Source organism: Heloderma suspectum, chromosome 1 (assembly GCF_057233095.1).
Source record: "Heloderma suspectum isolate Gila_16-S chromosome 1, 16-S_ref, whole genome shotgun sequence".
NCBI lineage: Eukaryota > Metazoa > Chordata > Lepidosauria > Squamata > Helodermatidae > Heloderma > Heloderma suspectum.
In genome coordinates, this window is record NC_139458.1 from 329,388,274 (window position 1) to 329,400,717 (window position 12,444).

Sequence of the window (12,444 nt, forward strand, 5' to 3'; positions counted from 1 at the left end):
TGTCTAAGCCACCCTGTTCATGCATCATTAACAGATTTTGATCATTTTTTATGCCAGCTAATTCTTCTTCAATAAGTGAAAAGTTCCTCATTGCAGTTGAAAGAAATGGATTTCTGATCCAATCATAGTCTTGGATTTCAACATTTGGGAAGTAGGGATGGCGGAGAATTCCGCCATGGATTTCAGTGAGGCTGAATGCACTGGCATTCGGCCCCCTGAAACCTGTGGTGGGACAGCCTCCCACCCCCCCATCACCCCACGGAATCCCCCCGGGATGAAGGTTACCTGGGGCGGATGCTCCGGCGGTAGCAGCTCCAGCAGCTGGTCTCTCAGCTGTCTGCTGCAGCCGTAAATGGCAGCCGTTGTAGCGGCCGCCATTTGCGTCCTGCCAGGCTGCCATGATAGGCTACATATTTATGTAGCCTATCACAGAAAGAGCAGGGACACAAACGGTGTAGCTGCTGCCATTTGCATCCTTGCTCTTTGCCGTGATAGGCTACGTAAATACTTATGTAGCCTATCACGGCAGCCTGGCAGGACGCAAATGGCGGCCGCTACGACAGCCACCATTTCCGGCTGTGGCCAGAACTCCAGCTGCGGATGGCCCTGGCTGGCGGCTCCACGGAGCTGCCGCGGAGCAGAGGCGGCTAGGGATGTACGAAAGTCACTTACCTTTTAACAAAATTGATTTGCGGGGGGGGGGAGGCGCTCCGTCCCTACCCCCCCCCAATTCTGGCCAGGGGGGAGGCGCTCCATCCCTCCCCCCAAAATTCTGGCCCGGGGGGAGGCGCTCCCCCCCTCCGCCCCCCGAATCCTGGCCGGCTGGGTCTGCAAATGGTGGCGGCCATAGGTGCCGCCGTTTGCATCCCTGCAGCCAGCCGTGATAGGCTACGTAAATGTTTACGTAGCCTATCACGGCTGATTTAAAAGAAAAAACACACGCGCGTGTACGCAAATGGCGGCACCCATGGGCGCTGCCATTTGCGTTCCTTATTTTGACACGTCTTAGTCTACGTAAATATTTACGTAGACTAAGCCGGCAAAAATAAGGGGAACGCAAATAGCGTAGTGTCTACACTATTTGCGTTCCCCTTATTTTTGCCGTCTTAGTCTACGTAAATGTTTACGTAGACTAAGACGTGTCAAAATAAGGAACGCAAATGGCAGCGCCCATGGGCGCCGCCATTTGCGTACGTGCGTGTTTTTTTTTCTTTTAAATCAGCTGTGATACGCTACATAAACATTTACATAGCCTATCACGGTATTTTTTTAAAAGCTAGCCATGATAGGCTAGGTAAATCTTTACGTAGCCTATCACTTTTTTTTTGTTTTTTTTTACTGGAAATGGTGGCAGCCGCCACCACCAGGAGGATTCGCCCAAGGTAAGTCCCGTCCCGGGGGGGGCGGGGGGGCAGACCGTTTCGCCACCGATTTCGGGGGGCCGAATGTGCTGGCATTCGGCCTCCCCGAGATTCGTGGCGAAATTCTCTGATATCCCTAGAGGTGGCCAAGGAGGATTTCAGGGGGAGGGATGGAGCGCAGACGCCATTCGCTAAGCAGCGTGAACGGCAGCAGGTAGGTGCTCCATTTTGCGTGCCTTTTGCAGGGTGGGGGGGTGGGGGCTTCGTTCCGCCATGGATTTCGGGGGGCTGAATGCACTGGCATTCAGCCTTACCAAGATCCGTGGCGGAATTCTCTGACATCCCTAGGAATCAGGACCAGGAGAAAATGTGAAAAATAAACAAAATTAACTAAAATATTTACAATACGTATTAAGACACATAGGTCCAGTAGGAGCTCACCTGCAAAAACACATGAAGTAGAGAAGCAAAAGTCCAACAAAAATGGTGGAAATATATATGTCTCAGTACAAGGCTATATTGCTGCAAATATTTGCAGCGCCTATGTCCACAGTCCAGTTCCAGCATTCTCCGGTGGTACACTGCCGGTGGGTGGTCAATCCCCAATTACAGCAGAGTAAAAATAAAAATAAATGTCAGAAATCAAATTGTAAGTGCCACGTGGTGGGTGGCTTGCTGTTTGCCACATTGGGTTTGGGAGGGTGGCCTCCCTTCAGCCAGCAGCAGGTGGGTTGACTGGGTGACAGCCTGCAGCTGCGCTCGCCCGGGTGATTGGGAGCAGGCTGATTCCGAGGCTTCTGGCCTCCACTGAGCTCCGTTCCAATTGACCAAGATGGCGGACAACCCGCTCAGTGCAGTCCCAGTCCCAGTCCCAGTCCCAGGCCGGCGGCATTTCCACCCGTGTGCTACTGTGGCCTGGCCACGCGGCAGCACGGTGCAGACGTCCGCGAAGGGTGCGCCCGAAACCTCGCAGGGCCGGTGGCCACTGCCACTTCTCCACGCTGGCGTCGGCCGAGGTCTGCTCCCAGGGCGGCGCCTCCCCTCCCCTCCCCTCTCTTCACCCCACGCCCCTACCTTTCCTGGGAGCGCAAGCTTGAAGCTCCTCACCTGCCCTGTGCGGCCCTCCCTGCTCCGGGGGCGTCCGGCAGGCCGCCCTGCAGCCACACCGAGGACATGGGGAAGCCTCTCACCTGAGCTGATTGCTAATTGCTCAAGTAATTGCTCCGTTAAAGGAGTCTCCAACAAGACTTCGAATTCTCCACACTCCTCATGCAGCCAGCGTTACCACACTCCTCACCGTACCGCTCCAACACCGCCAATCACGTGTCCTACGTCAAGACGCCACATGATCCTAAAGCAGCTAATGTTAAAGCAGCTAAGCTTTAGCTGCTAAGCCTTAGCAGCTAAGGCTTAGCTGCTTTAACATCAGCTGCTTTAGGAAGTTCCAGGGGAGGGGCCAAAGGAAGCAAATGCGGTAAGGGAGCTCTGCGGTGCCCTTCCGCACAATTTTCTGCATTTCGCACATGCCTACATTGTGTCGCGACACACAGTTTGCACAGCTCTGTTCTACAGGAATGAGGCCACATGTACACTAAAGCAGCCTTCCCGAACCGGGATCCTTCCAGATGTGTTGGAATACAAATCTCATCATTCCTGAGATTTGTACTCCATTTGTACTAAAGGAATAACAGCCTGAGATTTCATCACCACAGGGCAAAAGAGGGCACTTTCTTGGTGCCTTGCAGTGGCATTTTAATGGAACTGAAATTGTAATTATGGAACACTCTTCCCAGTGAGGTCCACCTGGTGGCAGCATTATCATCTTTCCAGCACCAGATTAAAATGTTCCTCTGCTGGTAGGCATTTGACAGCATACACTTAAGTTTTTTGTAATGGGTCCTGGGGGTTTTATTCTTGATTGTGCAAAAGTGTGTTATATTACATTATTGCATTGTATTTTTAGGGTTTTAATCTTTGTAAACCACCCAGACAGCTTTATCTATTTGGTGGTACAGCAATGTAACGTAATGAATGAATGAATGAATGAATATGTAACTAAACTGGTTAATCGCTCCCCCACCTGCTGAAATGGGATGTTGGTAGTGTATGATTCTAACGTTTCAAATATGAACAGTTCCAATATCTTTTCTGTAGCGAGAGCCCATTCATACAGATGATGCAGAGGGCCTATTTCAACGAAAACAGATAGATCAATTCCTTACTTAACCCAATGAATTATTTTTCTTCCGCTTTCCCCAAGGCCATTTATGTGCAGCTTTGGAAAGGATGACATTATTTCCATTTGTAAAAATGTAAAAGTCCACTGAAGGAATCTCTGCATGGCAATTGCTTGTGATCCTGGCTGAGTGCTACAGTTCCTGTTGAACTGCAAGTATGAGAAATGCCCTCAGAGAAGGCAGGTACTTTCCCCCATAATATAGCACCATACAGAGAATGGAAAGCTTGGTCCGCACACTGCATAGGTCATGCTATGACTGTAATTGACCCCATCAAGCATTATGGGGTCAGTGAGGGCAGGACTAGTGCAGCTGCAGTGCATGTTGCATGAAGCAACTGGATATTTTGTATGAGCATACGTGCGCACACCCCAAAGTACCACCAAATAAATAGGTATGGCCTATGTTCCCGGGCCAGCTCTCATTTCACATTTCTGCAATTGGGTGTGGATACTGGCATACCAAACACAAACACTTCTTACGTGCATATAAAACTTGGTATCTTTTTAAAATACTCAGACATGGATTGTGATGATTTCCTAATTGCCAATTCCAAATATTTTCGATGTCAACCAGACAGAGGACTAAAGTGCAATGTTTGTTCTTGCACTTCTTGCCTGAGATCAGCAAGTTAATTACACTGTTGGAAGAAAACGTAAGGGGATTGGAGCGGCGAGTGTGTGCAGGTATGAAGATCAGTGGTTATATAACTAGAAAATAACTATCAGCCTTAATCCATCTGAAAAAGTTGTTTTGTGGAATATCTTTGAAGGCAGTGGTGCTAGGGTCATTGAAAACACAAACATCTAGAACCAGAGTGAACACTCCCCCCCCCTTTTTTTTTTTGATGCAGATTGTTCTTTCCTCACTGCCAGTCATGGAAGGAAAAGTGATCTGTATGGGGATTGCTAGGAGAGAGAGTGGATAGTACAGGTAGCGGGAAAATTGGCAGGGGAGAATTTGACAGTGGCAGGGGGCCACAGTAAAGGCCTTGTGGGGAGGGGGTGCAGCTCCAGGCTACTGGTTGTGCAACCCTGATGTAGAGAAAGGTACCATCTTCTTCATATCCCCACCTAAATATTATTGGGTTGCCCTTTCTCCAATTCAATACTGTAATTTCTTATTCAGTTCCATCCTACTTTCAGAATGATTTTGGTGGGGCTCTTATCTGGCCCCTAAAATTCCTATCATCATGTGTATCAAGTAGTGGTCTGGCAAACAGAAAATATTTTAACATCACTATAGTCTTTCTCCAAGTATCAATAGAGGAAAGAGGTCTTAATCAGGGCAAGTAACCCATTGCCTTGGTTTTTTTGACAATCCAAGGTAAAGTGCTTTATTTGCAGATCATGCCTGGCACACAGCAGACACTAAAGAAAAACATTATTAAGGAAGGGGTATGAAAGATATGAAAGGATATGAAAGATCTCATAAGAATTATGCCCAGAAACAGATTAGCTGTTAAAGAGGCTCTAGTCAAGATATCTCATACACATCACTCTGTGGTGTGGATTTGAGCTGACACTGAGATTGTATAGATTTGACATCATGCAGATTCCTTCTGGCACCAATGATGACCAGGCAGCCATTACAGAGACATGTGCCAAAAGCTTCTGTTGGAGTCACTGGAATAATTTCTAGAACCATTATGGAGATCAGTTTGAAATTCTCTAGCCACTTACTCCATACTTAAGTATACACTGCTGGCTCAAGGCATGAATGTTAATACCACCTTTAATGTGGTGGTATTAACATACTGGCTACGAAGGTGGTGCCGACGAGAGAGATTTGGATTCTGGGAACACGGCCTATACTTCCTGGAAGATGGGCTGTTGGCAAGGGACGGGTTGCACCTCACAAAGCATAGGAAGAATGTGTTTGGCCACAGCATGAAGAACTTCATCAGGAGGGCTTTAAACTGAATCCTACGGGGAAGGGAGATGTAATGTTGGGGGTAACAATGGACATAGGCGCATGCACTGCAACGGAGAGAACAGCTCTGATAGCACCCAATAATAGTCTTCAGACACATGTAGGAAGAAAGCCAGACTATGAAGCATATGGTCTTCGATGTCTATATACTAATGCCCAGAGTATGGGAACCAAACAGAATGAACTTGAACTCTTAATGCAGGAGAGAAACTATGACTTGATAGGTATAACTGAGACTTGGTGGGATGACTCTCATGACTGGAATACAGCAATTGAAGGATATAACTTGTTCAAAAAGAACAGGAGGAACAGAAAGGGAGGTGGGGTTGCACTGTATGTGAAAAATACATGTCTCTGCACAGAAATACAGGAGGAGGAGCTTGGTAGCCCCATCGAGAGCATCTGGATCAAAATAAATGGAGCAAAGAATAAAAGGAACCTGGTGGTCGGAGTCTACTACCAGCCACCCAACCAAGGAGAAGACAAGGATGAAACTTTTGAAAAGCAAACAGCCAATGTTTTAAGGAAGCATGATGTAGTAGTAATGGGGGACTTCAATTTCCCCGATATTTGTTGGGAGACAAATTCTGCAAAACATGGCCCCTCCAGGAAATTCCTGACTTGTGTGGCGGATAACTTCCTCCTACAGAAAGTAGAGGAAGGAACTAGAAGATCAGCTATCCTTGACTTGATCCTAACCAACAGAGATGACTTAGTGGATAAAGCAGCAGTTACAGGAACTCTGGGGGAAAGCGACCATGTTGTACTTGAGTTCTTGGTTCTAAGGGAAGCTCAGAACAATTATCAGTAAGGTCCCATGGTAAGCAACACTAACGAGAAAAGGAGTCCAAGATGGGTGGAAGCTTTTAAAAAAGGAAATTCTCAAGGCACAATCACAAACAATTCCAACAAGAAGAAAAGGTGGAAGACAACAGAAGAAGCCAATGTGGCTTCACAAAAAGCTTAGGGATGACTTGAAAACAAAAAAGGACACATATAGGAAGTGGAAAGAAGGCCAAGTAACAAAGGAAGAGTACAGGCAGGTCGCACAGAATTGCAGAGATGGCGTCAGGAAGGCTAAAACTGAGAACGAGCTGAGGTTAGTGAGGGATGCTAAAAACAACAAAAAGGCTTTCTTCAGCTAAATGCATAGTAAAAGGCAGAGGAAAGAAATGGTGGTTCAGCTATTAAATAAGGATGGCAAAACGATAACAGATGACAAAGAAAAGGCAGAGGTGCTCAATTCCTACTTTGGCTCAGTCTTCTCCCAAAAGAGGGTCTATGACCCCCCTGGCAAAGGCGAAGTACAGGCTGAAGGGGCAGGATTGTAGCTTGAGATCGATAGGCATATGGTCAAGGAACACCTAATTACTTTGAATGAGTTCAAATCTCCAGGGCCAGACGAACTGCATCCTAGGGTAATAAAGGAACTGGCAGAAGAACTCTCAGAACCACTGTCTATTCTCTTTGAGAAATCATGGAGGACGGGGGAAGTGCCAGATGACTGGAGGAGAGCTAACGTTGTCCCTATCTTCAAAAAGGGCCAAAAGGAGGAACCTGGGAACTACAGACCAGTCAGTCTGACATCAATCCCTGGGAAAATTCTGGAGCAGATGATAAAGCAATCCATCTGGAAGCACCTTGAAAACAACGCCATGATTACTCGAAGCCAACATGGATTTGTCAGAAACACGTCCTGCCATACAAATCTGATCTCATTTTTTGATCAAGTAACCTCCCTTGTAGACCGTGGGAATGCTGAAGACATTATATACCTCGACTTCAGCAAAGCTTTCGACAACGTGCCCCATGATATCCTGATGAGCAAACTAGCTCAAAGTGGGCTAGATGAAACAACGATCCGGTGGATCCACAGTTGGCTACAGAATCGGACTCCAAGAGTGCTTATCAGTGGGACCTTCTCAAACTGGGGAGAGGTAACAAGTGGGGTACCGCAGGGCTCAGTCCTGGGCCCAGTGCTCTTCAACATTTTTATTAATGATGTGGAGGAGGAGGTGCAGGGAATGCTGATCAGATTTGCAGATGACACAAAATTGGGCGGGATAGCTGGAAGACAGAAACAACATTCAAAGTGATCTGGATAGACTGGAGCACTGGGCAGAAAACAACAGAATGACATTTAATAGGGATAAATGCCAAGTCCTGCACCTAGGAAAAAGAAACCAAATGCACAGTTACAAGATGGGGGATACGTGGCTCAACAACACTACAAGCGAGAAAGATCTTGGAATTGTTGTCAATCACAAGCTGAATATGAGCCAACTATGTGATGTGGCTGCAAAAAAGGCAAAAGCTCTTTTGGGCTGCATTAATAGAAGCATAGCTTCCAAATCCCGGGAAGTACTAGTTCCCCTCTACTCAGCACTGGTTAGGCCTCATCTGGAGTACTGTGTCCAGTTCTGGGCACCACACTTTAAGAAGGATGCAGACAAACTGGAGAGGGTTCAGAGGAGGGCAACAAAGATGATCAGGGGACTGGAAACAAAGCCCTATGAACAGAGACTGAAAGAACTGGGCATGTTTAGCCTTGAGAAGAGAAGACTGAGGGGAGATATGATAGCACTCTTCAAGTACTTGAAAGGTTGTCACAGAGAGGAAGGCCAGGATCTCTTTTTGATCATCCCAGAGTGCAGGACACGGAATAATGGGCTCAAGTGACAGGAAGCCAGATTCCAGCTGAACATCAGGAAAAACTTCCTGACTGTTAGAGCAATATGACAATGGAACCAATTACCTAGGGAGGTGGTGGGCTCTCCCACACTGGAGGCGTTCAAGACGAGGCTGGACAGCCATCTGTCAGAGATGCTCTGACTTGGATTGTGATGAGCAGGGGGTTGGACTCTATGGCCTTGTAGGCCCCTTCCAACCCTACTATTCTATTCTATGTTATTGAACAAGCTGCTTTTATACGACATACATACACAACACATCACCAGAAATAGAACATTTTTAGCTTGCAGATGGCTGAAATCCTACGTGCACTTAGGAGTCAATGGAACTCAATGGGGCTCACTTCCAAGTAGTTATGCATAAGATTGCACTGTCAACCTCCTTTGGCAGGGCAGCTACCTCCTAAATATCTGTCTTTTTTTATTTTTATTATTTTAATTCTTGTGTAATTGTCTGTGGACAATACCCCAGTCCCCTATGTAGCCTTACTCGACTGCACACAGCAGAGTAAAAAGTGATTACATGGAAGACAAAGCCAAGTACACAATTATGAAAAGATCGGGGGGGGGGGGTCCAGATTGCAGACCGAAAACAGTCAAAACAACATGGTGATGCTGCTTAATACAAACACAGCTGTTAGTAGACAGAATTGGAAGGGCCTCTGAGTACTAGTAAATCCTACCACTACAAATGCTGTCCGTTGTGGAGCAAAGTATTCATTTATGACATTGCCTCCTGGGAAAAAATGGTATTCCTTAACCCAGACTTCTGCTGTAGCCTATGCAGCTATTATTCCCAGTGGCATTGCTGCATCAGAAACAACAGGAGCATACACCTGAAATATATAGAACATAGAGGGCAGATACATGATATTCTCTGACTGCACAGCCCTTCAATCTGAATAGCAAAGAGAGCCAAAATGAGAAATGAGGTCAAAAGGTTTTGTTTGTTGGGGGGGGGGGTGTCCCTCTCAACAGACAGAAAAATATTTGGTATCATTCTTCATTTCAGCAGTCATATATATAACAATCCTTATGTTCTCACACAGCAATTTATCTCAAACAAGAAAGTGTACTTGCTTTAGTGGAAATTACGATAGCTGCAATCTGTGCCCTCTAGTTCTCTTCCAGTTATTTTACAGATATTGTACTTAGAATGGCTATTCATATCAGCATAGAAGCTGCCAACATGAATATTTATATATTAGAAACATGGGCTGGAAAAAGAGCTTCTTTCAGATATACAGCCAGATGGATCCAGAGAGGCCGCAATATCTTCTTCCATTTCCGGACATTATTGTTAATATAAATTATGCCTTTAGAAAGCCAAGGCTTTTATTTTTTGTAATATATTACACTACCCCTCCCTTTTTTGCAGGTGTTGACATCTATCATAGAGTAAACAATCAGTATTGAATTATCTATCCAGTCTGAAAATTCAGACAACATTGCTCAGCTGCATATTATAAAAGGCAGGCTCTTGTTTTCTTCTGGAAATTGTTGAAATCCATATGTATTAAACAGTATAATTTAATCCTATAACTTCACAAGCTGGGCTGTGTGTACTCCTCACTGAAAAGACTAAATACTAAAATGCCCAGAGTATGTTCCAAGAACAGCTTCATGGAGAGACCTGTTTTATGTATTCAATTAAGCACACATGTATATATTTGCTTATTTTGCATAGTTCATTCTGCTCCTGTTAAGTCATGGGGAGGAGAAAAATACCATGTTGGATACAAAAAACCCTCACTGCTAAGTCTTCAAATCCTGGAAATTCTGCTAGGTCCCACTCTGGCTTCTGTGATTTCACCAAGTATTTCTCACATGACGTGACAAGCCAATTAAGATGGTCCACTCAAGGAGGCTGATGCATCCATATGGTTTGCTGACAGCACTTGATTTTCCTGTCACCTCAGCAGATTTTGTAGAAGCTCTGGTTGGCCCCTTGTTGGGGAAATGGCCCAAGTGGTTGAGAACCCAGCAGAGGCAATGAAGCAAATGTGATGACAGCTACAGCAATGTTGGCAAAAACCTCAGAAGGAATCTGACTGAACGTGGGCTACAACTAGGGATGTTGGAGAAATCCGCCACCGACTCCAGTGAGGCCGGATTCTAAAGAATCCCGCGGAGTCCGTGGCAGAACGGCCTCCACCCCTGCCACCCCCCAAAATCCACCCTGGGATGGACCTACCTGATGGCGGCGGTGGCTCCAGGTTGTCTTCCAGCTGCTGCGGCCACAAATGGCGGTCATTGTAGTGGCCATTTGCATGCCTGCATTAGGCCATGATAGGCTACGTAAGTATTTACGTAGCCTATCACGGCCTAATGCAGGCATGCAAATGGCGGCCGCTACGATGGACGCCATTTGCGGCTGCAGCGGCCTGGCAGTGGCTGGAAGTCTGGCTGCGGCTGGCCCCGGCTGGTGGCTTTGCTGCAGAGTGGAGCTGGCTGGGGAGGATTCTGGGGGGAGGGACGGATCACCTCCCCCACACACGGACCCCCAGCAGCGGACCGGTAAGTGGGATTCGTACATCCCTAGCTATAACCCCTTTGAAGGCCAACTCCATGTCAATAATGGCAGCAAAGAAATTATGCTTCACCACCATTGCACCTACACAGAGGCATCCAACAGATGGGTGGCCAAAGACCTATTACAGTCTGGCCAACAGATGAAGACGCTGACCACTTGATAGCCCATTGTGACCAATTTGCATTATACTTTGCAGATAAAATCACTTTGGCTTCTGCTTGTCCAGTTTTAATGGATACTTTTCAGTTTGTATTGCTCAAGGATATGAAGATCTTTAGAGAGATGACATGTGTGCATGCCTAAAACCCTGAACCCCACCATATGGGATAATTTCTGGCCAGTCTCCAGCATTCCTTTCATGGGCAAGCTGCTAGAGCATGTTTCAGCTCCAGGGGTTTCTGGACTAGGTAGATTATTTAGATCAATTTCAATCAGGCTTCAGGCCTTGTTACGGGACAGAGACTGCTTTGGTCACATTGGTGGATAATCTATGTGGGAACTGGACCTCTCAACAGCTTTCGATATCATCAACCATACTATCTGTGATGGAGCTGGAAGATTACACAAGCTCCTTTATACCCTCTGTTCAAAGTCCAGATCAAATAACTTTCAGAGGGAAACAGCCCTATACCACTGTATCCTTCTGGATTGCCTTGCTGGGGTGGGACTTGGAGACACTGTTTTATGGTGGTTCCAGTCCTTAATGGAGGAATGATTTCAGAAGATAATGCTGGGGCATTCCTGTTCAATGCCAAGGCCTATAGTGTTGCTAAGAGTTCCATCTTGCTCCCTATGCTATTTAACATATACATGAACATTCAGTGATTCTCTCTCTCTCTCTCTCTCACACACACACACACACACAGAAATTCTGGGAGTGGTTGTCCGAAGTTCTGGGGTTTGGTGCCATCAGTATGCTGATGACACCCAACTGTATCATTCCATTTAAATTCAAGGCAGCTGTTCTAGTTCTAAATTTGTGTCTGATATTGGTAATAGACTGGATATGGGTGAGCAAATTGAAGCTCAATCCAGATAAGACAGATGTGCTTTTGGTCAAGAGAATAGGGATTCAACCTATGCTGGATGGCTTACACTCGTCTTGAAGACTCAGGTTCACAGTTTTGGTGTATTCCTAGATTCAGCCCTAAACCTGGATGCCCAGGTTTTGGCAACAGCCAAGAGCCTTTGCATAGCTAAGGCTAGTGCCCCAACTGTGCCTGTTCCTGGAGATCTGGCCACAGTGACACATGCCTTAATTAAATCCCATCTGGACTACTATAACATGCTCTAGGTAGGACTGTCTTTCAAAAGTGTTTGGAAAGTTCAGCTGGTCTAGAAATCTGTGGCCAGACTATTGACCAGGGCCAGTTATACGGAGCATCTGACTTCATTGTTACAACAAATTCACTGAAGACTGGTCTATTTCTGGGCATAATTCAAAGTACTGGTTATAACCTATGTGCCTGCTTCCAGGCTTTAGAACTTGGTGCCAAAGCCATTTCCATCTCTTTTATCCTTCTGCCAGCAAGCAAAGACAGGTAGGCTTTTGACATTTAGACTGATCTGTTGCTGAATTAAGTTTTTAATCCAGTGGATGCTGTTATATCTTCCTTACTGATGTGCTTTTGTCTTTTATTTTTATGTTTTATTTGATGTTTTTAATTGATGAGTTTTAATGTTTTAATCAT